We start from the raw sequence: 10,347 nt of genomic DNA, 5'->3' as shown, positions 1-10,347 counted from the left end.
TATATATATGTGTATATATATGTATATATATATGTGTATATATATGTATATATATATGTGTATATATATGTATATATATATGTATATATGTGTATATATGTGTATATATATGTATATATGTATATATATATATACATATATGTATATATATGTATATATGTATGTGTATGTATGTGTATATATGTGTATATATGTATATATATATGTATATGTGTATATATATGTGTATATATATGTGTATATGTATATGTGCATGTTTTATTACTAAACAACCCAGAACTCAACCAATTAGAGAACAGGGATTATGAGGAAAGCATAAAGTAAATTAAATCTTTTCTTTTTAAAGTTTTGCTGCCAATCTTTCAGTTATTTGACAATGTGACGACCTCGGGTCTTTGTGTAAGTTGGCACTGTTACATAAAGTGATACAACGAACTATTATTTTTCATTTTTTTGATAAATTGTTTGGTCTTTTAAAGTTTAAAGATGAGCTTCCGTACTGCTGAGGATGAAGAACGCAGCGAGCTGAGTAACAGTTGTGACTAAAGGGTTCTTCTGTTTGTCCCAACGTAGACAGCTGCTGTGAATGGAGGGTGTAAAGCACAAGTCCGCTCCCTCCTTTGTGACAAACAACACTTTCTGTTCCTCCACCAGGTCCACCAGGAGAAAGCAGAACAGGACCCGCGGGCCCTTCAGGCGCCGCCGGACTTCGCGGCCCCCCCGGACGTCCGGGACACGCAGGAGTCCGCGGACCCCCCGGACCTCCTGGATACTGCGATTCCTCTCAGTGCGTCGGTATTCCTTACAACGGGCAGGGATACGGAGGTACGTAGCACCACGAGCACGAGGCGCGTTAGCCTGGTTGTATTCATGAAGTGACTTCCTGCTAAATGTTGCTCATAGTTCAGCTGTTTCTTTATTTTGTGGAGGAGCACGTCCAGCGTTCTGAGAGAGAGATGCTTGTTTTCTGTCTCCCGTCTGAGTCAGATGAGAACGCGGGTCCAGTACAGAACCGGCAGGTCCAGGTGGGGTTAGCCTAGCTTAGCACAAAGACTCGAAGCAGGGGGAAACTGCTAGCCTAGCTCCATCAAAAGAGGACAAAGTACAACTTTAAATCTGATGTCTGAAATGTGTCTGAAGAATCTTGATGAGACTGTTTGTGATTTAAACTTTTAATATATTTGGTTTGTCGTCCTCAGAGTAAAGCATCATTGTATTAATACCAAACACCTGTTCAGTAAACAAGATGCAACAGCTTCCTCTGGATGGAGCTAGGCTAGCAGTTTCCACCTGCTTCCAGTCATTGTGCTAAGCTAGGCTAAACATGGAATAATCCACCCGACTCTGATTAAAGACCTTCACACACATCATCTGTCACACTGTGTCGCAAACAATATCAATAATATTAATGCTAATATTCTGCCGTAAATATAAATGTTAATAATAATCTTATTATGGACATGTGGCGTCAGAGGTGGATACTCTCATTAGAACAGACTTGTTTATGTCGGGTCATTGTTGGACCCAGCGTGCTCTAGTTTCTCCTCAGTTACTCCATCTGACACAAACGGAAACATTGAAATCCGAGAGCTGAATGTTTCCCCACATTCCTCTGTGTGTGTCGAGGCTCTGAGACAGAAAACAAGGATCTCCCAGAGTGTGGGACTGCTGCTTCTTCTTGAGGATCAATGCATGCGTTAGAAGGAAGTGACTAATCGTTTTACAACCTCAGACATGTTTGAATTCTCTGTCTCCTCCGCTCGGTCCTGACTGACTCCTTCATCCTCTCTCGGCCTGTTCCAGGTTCACAGTAGACTTTCTATGTGCTGCTTTCACTGACCGCCTGAACAAACACACAACACATCGCTCACACGCTCTCCAGCTGTTTTAAACACGGATAACCAGCCGAAGGAAAAACCTTTAACAAACAAACACAAGTCAACAACAACAACAACAAAGAGGGAAACTAACAGCGACTCACAAAGCGCCGACCCGTCCAGTGGCCTGTTTGCAGCTTGACGCCAAAGACCAAAACACAGAACCGTTGTGTTCGGTGGAGGAGCATGCACCCAACAACAACAACAACAACAACAACAACAACAACAACCCGATACTAACAAAGGTGGATCTGTAGCAGAGAAGTAGCAGCAGCAGTAACTCTGTTAACAGCATTTCTCTTCAGTGTAAATAAACTAATTCTTTCCTTGTAAATGATGTTTGAATCACTACATTTAGTTCTTAACATCTGCAGTTTTAAAGCTTGAGCCTCGCAAACCAACAACCTGCTGCTTGCTGAATGCCAACACCAAAGAAAACGCCTCTCTTATTGTTACTGATTTATTATTACCCGTGTGTTTTAAACTGCTCAGGGCCTCTGAATCACTTCTGCACATGTGACCCCCCCAACGTTTAGATCTGACACCTTTTATATTTCTTTTATTTGACGTTTCTTCTCCCCAAAACCATCTTTACTGTGTCTGTAAGTTATATAAAACACTAACAACGCAATCCCAAAGAAGTGTCTTTGAACTTAGAAATGTTTTACTTTGTGAATGAATGAGTTCATCATCAACAGAAAGGAAACAGCACTGAGATGTTAAGAGTAGGGGGCGTGTCCAACCTGAGGCCCCGCCCAAAAAGCTGGCAGTTGATTAGTTGATTGGCGGTATCTCGGCCAAACATCCCAGTTTAGATGCTCTCCGTATTTAGCTTTCTAAAGTTCTTTAAGCATCAACAATAAAAGAAAAAGTATCCGGATATATTATGAAATATCATGAATTTATAATCATAATAACCTGCAGCCTGTTGCACCAATAACTGCTCCGTGCACATGGCATCATGTGATTTAGTAAATAACTAAAACTCAAAGATCTCTTATGTGGCTGAGAAGCAAAAACCTGATTTGAATTTTTACGAGCATAACATCTGAAATATGAAGTATCCCACACGTTAGAATAAGAGTTGTAGCCCGTTAACGTGTACATGTTGAAGGTCCTAATGTGTGTTTAATCTCTGGGGAACAGCAGAGGAGACATTAACCAGACTAGTTTTAATCTGAACCGCTGCGGAGCTAAAGTGTGACGTAATGTGGATCCTTAAGACAGAGAACAAACACGGAGAACATTGTTACCTGGATGCTTCCTACGCTGCTAATAAAAGAAAAGAGAGAAAGAGATCAACAGCTGGATCAGTTCTAAACCAAACCCACAAACCCATGACGACCAATCGGAACATTTACCGAGGAATCGCTCAGAAGACACAAACTCATCTTTAAACGTAATAAAGCTGCAACGTACAATTCATTGTTTGTATGATCAGAAAAAAACAGAGAATTGGTTTTGGAACAAATTTTTAAAATGCAGCTTTTTTTTGTTAGCGAGTAAATATGTGGATGGCCACGCCCCCTTCTCTCTGCTCTCCATCGATATCGGTGCTTTAGACTTTAAGCCACTTCTAAACAGCTCCTCAGCCTGGTGGGGTTGTTTGTGTGCATGGTAAAGAGAAAGTGAGAAACCTGTGCTCAATTGGCCCAAACGATATCTCCGAGCAGGCCGAGTGGTCCCAGACCCCGAGGAGGACGAGCTGTCGCAAAACCAGCGTCGAAAGAGGTCGCTGTCCAGATAGCCATCCTGCAGGCTAACGTCATAAGACCAACATCTTGGATTCCTGCACATTATAAACACATAAAGATATAAAAGGGGGTTTGACACCTCGACTTCTTATTGGAAAACACCTTAAATGTCTTCAAACGTATGTGAATATTCATGTTTTTGTAGCAGGTTGAAAAGTTTGAATGGAGAAACGTTAAGAATCCACGAAAACAGCAAGAAGAGAAACCTGAGATCTTTCCTTTTCCACTTGTCTGTTTCTTCTGCTTGTAACATATTTGCATCCAGTTTGCTGTAACGAAGCTAAAGAAAGCAGGTTCAGGTTCATTAAACTCAGCTTTCATCTTGTATCTCTAGACTTCATATTTATCTGTTTTTCCTTTATTCCGTCACAGCTCATTTTAACAAACAAAGGTGGAATTGCATGTCTGTGGTGTATATTTAGTAGATGTTCTTTTGTTGTTTTTTGTTACGTTTCATTCTTGTTTTAACCAGAATATAGTTGTCATTCTCTCAGTATCGAATGCAGTCAGATAAACCTGCGTGACTATGGAAGTGGTGTTGCTGCTTCATGTTTGAACTGCAGATTGTGAATTCCACGGCCTTATTTTCTTATTTATTTCTGAAAACAGAAGAGGCATTTTTCAATAAAACTACTGAAAATGTGAACTCTTGTGTGTCTTTCTGTGAGGAGGCGACTCGTTCCACCGCTCGCTCCCGTTGTTATTCATCAGTGGAGCAACGTCACTAACGTAACATTACTTAAGTACAATTTAATACTTTTAACTCAACTACAGGGAGAAGATTGTTCTGTTTACTTCACTACATATGGGCGACTCCTCTGGTTGTGTAGAAGTCTATGAGAAAATGACTCTACTTCTCTCTTGATTTATTACCTCAGTAAACATTGTAAACATGAGTTTATGGTCTCAATCTCTAGTTTCAAGTCTTCTTCAATACAGCATGATGTTCATTACATTACAGTCATTTAGCAGACGCTTTTATCCAAAGCGACTTACAGTAAGTGTATTCAACATCGGTTTTCGAGAGAACTAGTCACCAGAAGTCATAAGTGCATCTCCTCTCTTCAAACAAGAGCATAAACCAGAGCCAACGTACAGTGCAGAAACAAACGAATGCAATAAGTGCCACAAACTAATATGAATACAATAAGTGCAATAAGCTAGTATGAATACAATAAATGCTAAGTAAGTGGTGAGTGGAAGGCTCAGGTAGGCCTTCTTGAAGAGGAGAGTCTTCAGCCTGATGAAAGATGGGCAGCGACTCTGCCGTCCTGACGTCAGTGGGGAGCTCATTCCATCACTGGGGGGCCAGGACAGGAAACAGCCGCGACCGGGTCGATCGGCCGCAGGGACCTCTGAGCGACGGGGCAACCGATCGCCCCGAGGCAGCAGAGCGAAGAGGTCGGGCCGGGGTGTAGGGCTTGACCGTGGCCTGGAGATAGGAAGGAGCTGTTCCCTTCACTGCCCTGTAGGCTAGCACCAGAGTCTTAAACTGGATGCGGGCTCTTACAGGGAGCCAGAGCTCTCATCCATGCTCATTTAGTAAATGATGTTAATTGCTAAATTAACTTACCATGAAAGTTGCCACCTGCGCATCAGGACCATCTAACGTTCACACAGCATTTACGGAAGTGATTTGGGGTCAAGTGTCTTGTCCAAAGACACATCGACATGGACGAGGATTGAACCATCTGATCAAAGGACGGTGTGCACCACTGACAACAGTCTCCCCCATACCACCAATATTTAATGACCCTTTACCACATACTATACGATAAAACATTTCTACACACTATACTATGACTTTTTTTGCAACTTTCCACCAGTGCTTTAGTTGCTGCTGTTTACATTCCTCCGGATGCTACTTCAGAATATGGACTACAGGAATGCACTACTGTTGTTGTGTAAGATATGCAGCATAGATGGACTTCTGTATTGCAGAGTGCCAATAAAAGATCCCTGAACCCATGAGTTTCAAAACCTACTTTGCAATAACCTGATTCTGATTTGTGCATGAATAGTAAGTCAAAGGGCAACTGGGCGAGTATATGGGGTCACATCAACTGGGGCAAGACTACAGTGGACTTTGAGCAGTTCCTCGACTTTTAGATTAGTGATCAAATGAAAGTTTACAGGCGAAGACGAACCACGATGAAGTGAAAGTTCAGCATTGAGAGCGTGCCGCTGTCTGCACCGTGTTGTGTCTCTGAGGGAAACACCTTCCTGGGGTGGAAACTAAAGACAGACATGAATAGGGCAGTCAGGGAATTGGAAAGTGTCTTAAAAGTGTTCTCCTCTGCCTCGTTGAACGCTCACTTCTTTCTTTTTTACGACCCTGAACTCAGCAGCGGCTGAGGATCGACTCGCTCGCTGCTATTTTCTCTCCAGATATTTTCCCCCTGAATCATCGCCACCAACACGAGGCTGAATAGCCGAGCACACAAGTGAGACGCAGTCATCATGCGTGAGCCGTAAACATCGGATCGCCACCATGGAAACACCTCATCATCAGCGTTGAGATGAGTTCATCTCCATCCGTCTGTAGCTACCAGTCACAAGGCAACGATCCCGTGAAGACAGTTTAGATGATCAGAGAGCAGAGATCATAAAACACCAGCCGGCCTCAACGTCACAACGTGAGTTTATCAAATACAAGTAGAGTTATTTTACTGACTTCAAAATACTTGAGATTAACTGTTGAAGGAAAATATCCAGCGTGTAAGAACATGAGGTCGTTGTTGCTGAATGATGCTTTAATATGAAGCTGCAACGACTGATCGATTAGTCGATCGATACAGAATGATGCTGCAAATTAAAGGAAAAACCTCAACTTCACTCAGTCCTGAATGGCTCTCTGGTTCAGTGTTTATTCAAATCTATTGAGGTTAATAAGCCTTCAACACATCTAAGAAGATAGAAATCAGAGAAATTTTGAAGAGATATTGCCACAAAGATAACTAAGCTGATTTAAAACAACTTTACTGAACTTATTCTACTGGAGTGTGTACGATTGGTCAATTAGTCACACTGATGAACTGACACAACTATTTCAATAGTCGAACCATTTAAGTCATTTATTGAACAAAATTCAGTCATAAATGAGCAGGTTCTAGCTTCTTAAATATGAGGATTTGTGCCGTTTACATAGATGACAGTCAATCCAATACTTATTCGGTTTTTGGACTTTTCTTCACATAAAATAAAGAATTTAAAGACATCACTTTGTGAAGCTTTTAGGACCATTTGATAGACAGAGATTCTTTGAGAAATGAATCTGCAGGTTAATCAATAATTTGCAGCCTACATTAATAATGTGAAGGCCTGACAGAGTTTCTGATAGTTTGCTGAAGACTGAACCAGAGCTTTCTCCTCTCTCCTTGAGTTAACAAACACAGAGCGGGTCGGTGAAGCATCTGAGGAAAGGAAAGCGTAGTCTGTGGTGTTTCTAATCAGAGACCTCCGGAGGTCTAACTGGAACGGGATGAAGAAGGCGGAACAGCCTCGTTCCTTCCTCCAGCGGAGAGCTTATCAGCAGCTTTGAAGTTGACCTCGCAAAAAGAAAAACAGAGCGAGAGACGATCTTTGATGGTGGAGAAGTTCAAAACATATCTGAGCATGATGAAATGTTTTCAGCTCTTTTCTCTGCATCTGCTGGTGACTGCAGGTAATTATGAATAAAGTTAAAACTGCACGCATTCCTCTGATCTGAGTGGAAACGTGATTCCAGACAGAACAAGGACCTGAGGAGAGGACACTCGATACCCTGGGAGTCAAAGGTCACTGGTAGCCTTTATCTTACACCAGTAGTGTCACGACTCTACCAATGAACACCACATTCCTATGAAGGCTGTTGTTGCTGGTTTCAAGTGGATCCTTTCCTCTTAACTTTGCTCCGATAAACATTTAAAAGTTATTTTTCACCATCTGCCATCAGGACGAAATCTGGACGCGTCAGCAGCAACGCCCTCTTTACAGACTCATTTACTAAAGGGTCACGCTCTCATTCACTGTCATTGGACAACTCAGGAGTGTGCAGCAAAATGCAGTTTTAGTCCAACTTTGCTATAAGAGAAGAACAAACGCAAAGGGAAACCTATATGATATGGTGGAGGGTGGAGGGTGAATGAAGGAGTCTCAGCCTGATAAAGAAGCTGTTCTGAAGTCTGCTGGTCCGGCCACTGATACTTCTGTATATTGGTGAGAAGAGGTGCCCGCAAAGAGCTCAAAGGATATTAAATATATAGAAAACCCACCGAGCCACAGCTGGTTCACTCTGATAACAAAAGATTCACAAGATTACATTTATTAACCATCAGAGTATTTTGTCAACACATTGTTTCCTCTATAAAATGTCAGACCATCACAGCTTCCTCAAGCCTGAGGCAACTTCTTCAAACTTGTTTTTGTTTGTCTGAACAGGCCAGAACCCCAAAATAATACCAGTAGACTGACAGCGTTCGGTCACACAAGAGAAAGAAAAGCAGCAAAGGTTCACAGCTGAGAAACTTAGAGTGAGAGACCAGCTAGTGTCTCACTGTGTCTGGACTTAGACTACAAGCTAAAGTTCTGCAGAGTTGATAAGAATCATCTGTGATGGACAGAAGTGTTTGGAAGCTGCAGGTCGGAGCTCCGCCTCCTTCTCACAGTGACGCCTCATTCGTCAAACGAGGAACTCTTTTGATTGATGGAGAACAAACACTTTCTGTTCTCTGTTCTGCACAGAAGGAACCCAAATGATCCGGAACATTTTTACACAATCAGTCCAGATTCGTCTGTGTTGGGGGGTTCTGAGAGCAGGCCAGTGTTCATACGTCGCTGTTAAGTGCAATAAAAACTCATCTTCCAGCTCAGCGTTTGAGGCTCTTAGCAGGACTATAAACTCAAAGAGAGCTTGATGCCGGCCAGAGATGACCTCATGGAAAGTCTGGCAGACGGTGCCGGTTTTGCTCGGTTTGAGGTGTCCCACCAGCCGCCCACTGCTCAGACCCAGAACACAGCGGGACCACTCCGGCACACGAAGACAATATTTATGGAAGGAGTTTGTCTCGGTGGGATTAACGCTGTCAGACTCACCGAGTGCCGACGATGCGGGATGGAGACAACGGGACGGCACGGATCAGTGCGACGGTATTTCACCGAGGCAGAGATGATGTCATTGGCTGATTCACGAGGAACCAGTTTACACCAGTAGAGTGCATCGATGACAGTCACCTTTGGCTTCACCCGCTGAGATTTACAACCAACAACTACTATTATTTAAATAGACTATTTAAACATAAATAGGGTATATTTATTTGTTTATTATATATACTAATCTTGGGTCTCGTGATGATATGTGCTGATGTTTAGATGTTTATTTATTTGCACAATTTAAAAAATAAAATGCACAGAGCAGGAAGAGGCAGAAAGCCAACTGGCTGATTTGACGCCTCCATCGATGTAATATTAAAATATCACAATATTACAGAGAACATCAGATGAATCTGCATCAGATATGACTACGTCAAATGTTATTGACAAGATGTTTTTACAAGATATGAAATATGATAACAATATTGTACTTTTTACTTTACCAGAGTATAGTTTTGAGGTACTTGTACTTTAGTATTTTCACTTTCTGCTCTGTAATTCAGAGGTAAATGTTGTACTTTCTACGGCACTACACTTCACTGACTTCCTTCTGACGTCGCTGTAACAGACGCTGTGATTCACAGTGAGCCACCGTTCAGCCAGCGAGGGTTTCTTCTTGGACACTTGTTGTGAGATGTTGTCATCGCGGTCAGTGTTCGCAGCTTTGCCTCCTGAGTTACCTCAAACTTCAGGCTGGGCTGAGGTCTGTGGATCGCTGTCTGAGCTCTCAGACACGCTGCTGCTGACTCGGCGTTCAGTGGGCGATGTCGTCAGTGTCATGAAAACTCATCAGGAAGAAAAATTGTATTCAAAGCAGAGAAACAATTTAAAAGTCTTTAGTGGTGAAAGAATTCATTTACAAGTTGATTAAGTTTGAATCGTTCATCAAGCCAGCTTCAAAAATGTAGAGCTTTGCTTTGTTCATGCTATTATATTATGTTATTATATTATTCTTTTACTAATTATCTAACATTATTATAGACTTAACGATGCATTCACTGCTAAAATAAATAGTTGGACTAAATGAATAATTTAGAAACAGAACAAGGGAACATAACTACAACTGGTAAACAATAGTAATGCCACATTAATGTACTGGTATGACCATTTAAATGTTAAACTAAATGAACTGTATATATGAAGTATTTGTACACAGAGTCATCACTGAGCCACGAGGACTGACTGTGTTTTCTCTTTTCTTCTTATTCTTTTGGGACGTTACGTCTTTAAATGCATCCTCTGTATTATTTCTGTGACAGTATTAAAAGTGAGAGCTTGATTGATCTTCATCACCTGACCTCCTCTTCCTCTCTGATCCGCTGCTCGTCAGCATCATAAACACGTCGTACGGACGAGACGCAAACACAACCTCATCATCTGGCGGCAAACATCTGTAACGGAGTGTGAACAGCTGGAACAATCTGCTTCTCAATTCACACTTCATGTCACAAAAGATGAAGTTTATGTAAAAAAGAAGGAAAAAAAAGATGGAAATCAGAAGAGAGTTTGGTGTCAGATCAAAGTTGTTGCTTTAATGAAATAAAGTTGAGTTTATGTAAAACAAACCTGATGTGATGAGCATTTCA

General features: G+C 41.7%; 1 long non-coding RNA gene across 1 annotated transcript; it reads left to right on the top strand.

The window, feature by feature from the left end:
* The first annotated feature begins 630 nt into the window (after positions 1-630).
* On the top strand, positions 631-4,273 carry LOC116393578 (uncharacterized). The gene is made up of 2 exons (XR_004213393.1): positions 631-825; positions 1,804-4,273. It is a non-coding gene; the product is annotated as an uncharacterized LOC116393578 (long non-coding RNA).
* Positions 4,274-10,347: the final 6,074 nt, after the last annotated feature.

This window comes from Anarrhichthys ocellatus, unplaced genomic scaffold, assembly GCF_004355925.1.
Source record: "Anarrhichthys ocellatus isolate YVR2014 unplaced genomic scaffold, GSC_Weel_1.0 scaffold34, whole genome shotgun sequence".
In the NCBI taxonomy this organism is placed as follows: Eukaryota; Metazoa; Chordata; class Actinopteri; order Perciformes; family Anarhichadidae; genus Anarrhichthys; species Anarrhichthys ocellatus.
The sequence above is the reverse complement of the archived record's forward strand: the minus strand, read 5'-3'. Positions and strand labels throughout refer to the sequence as shown.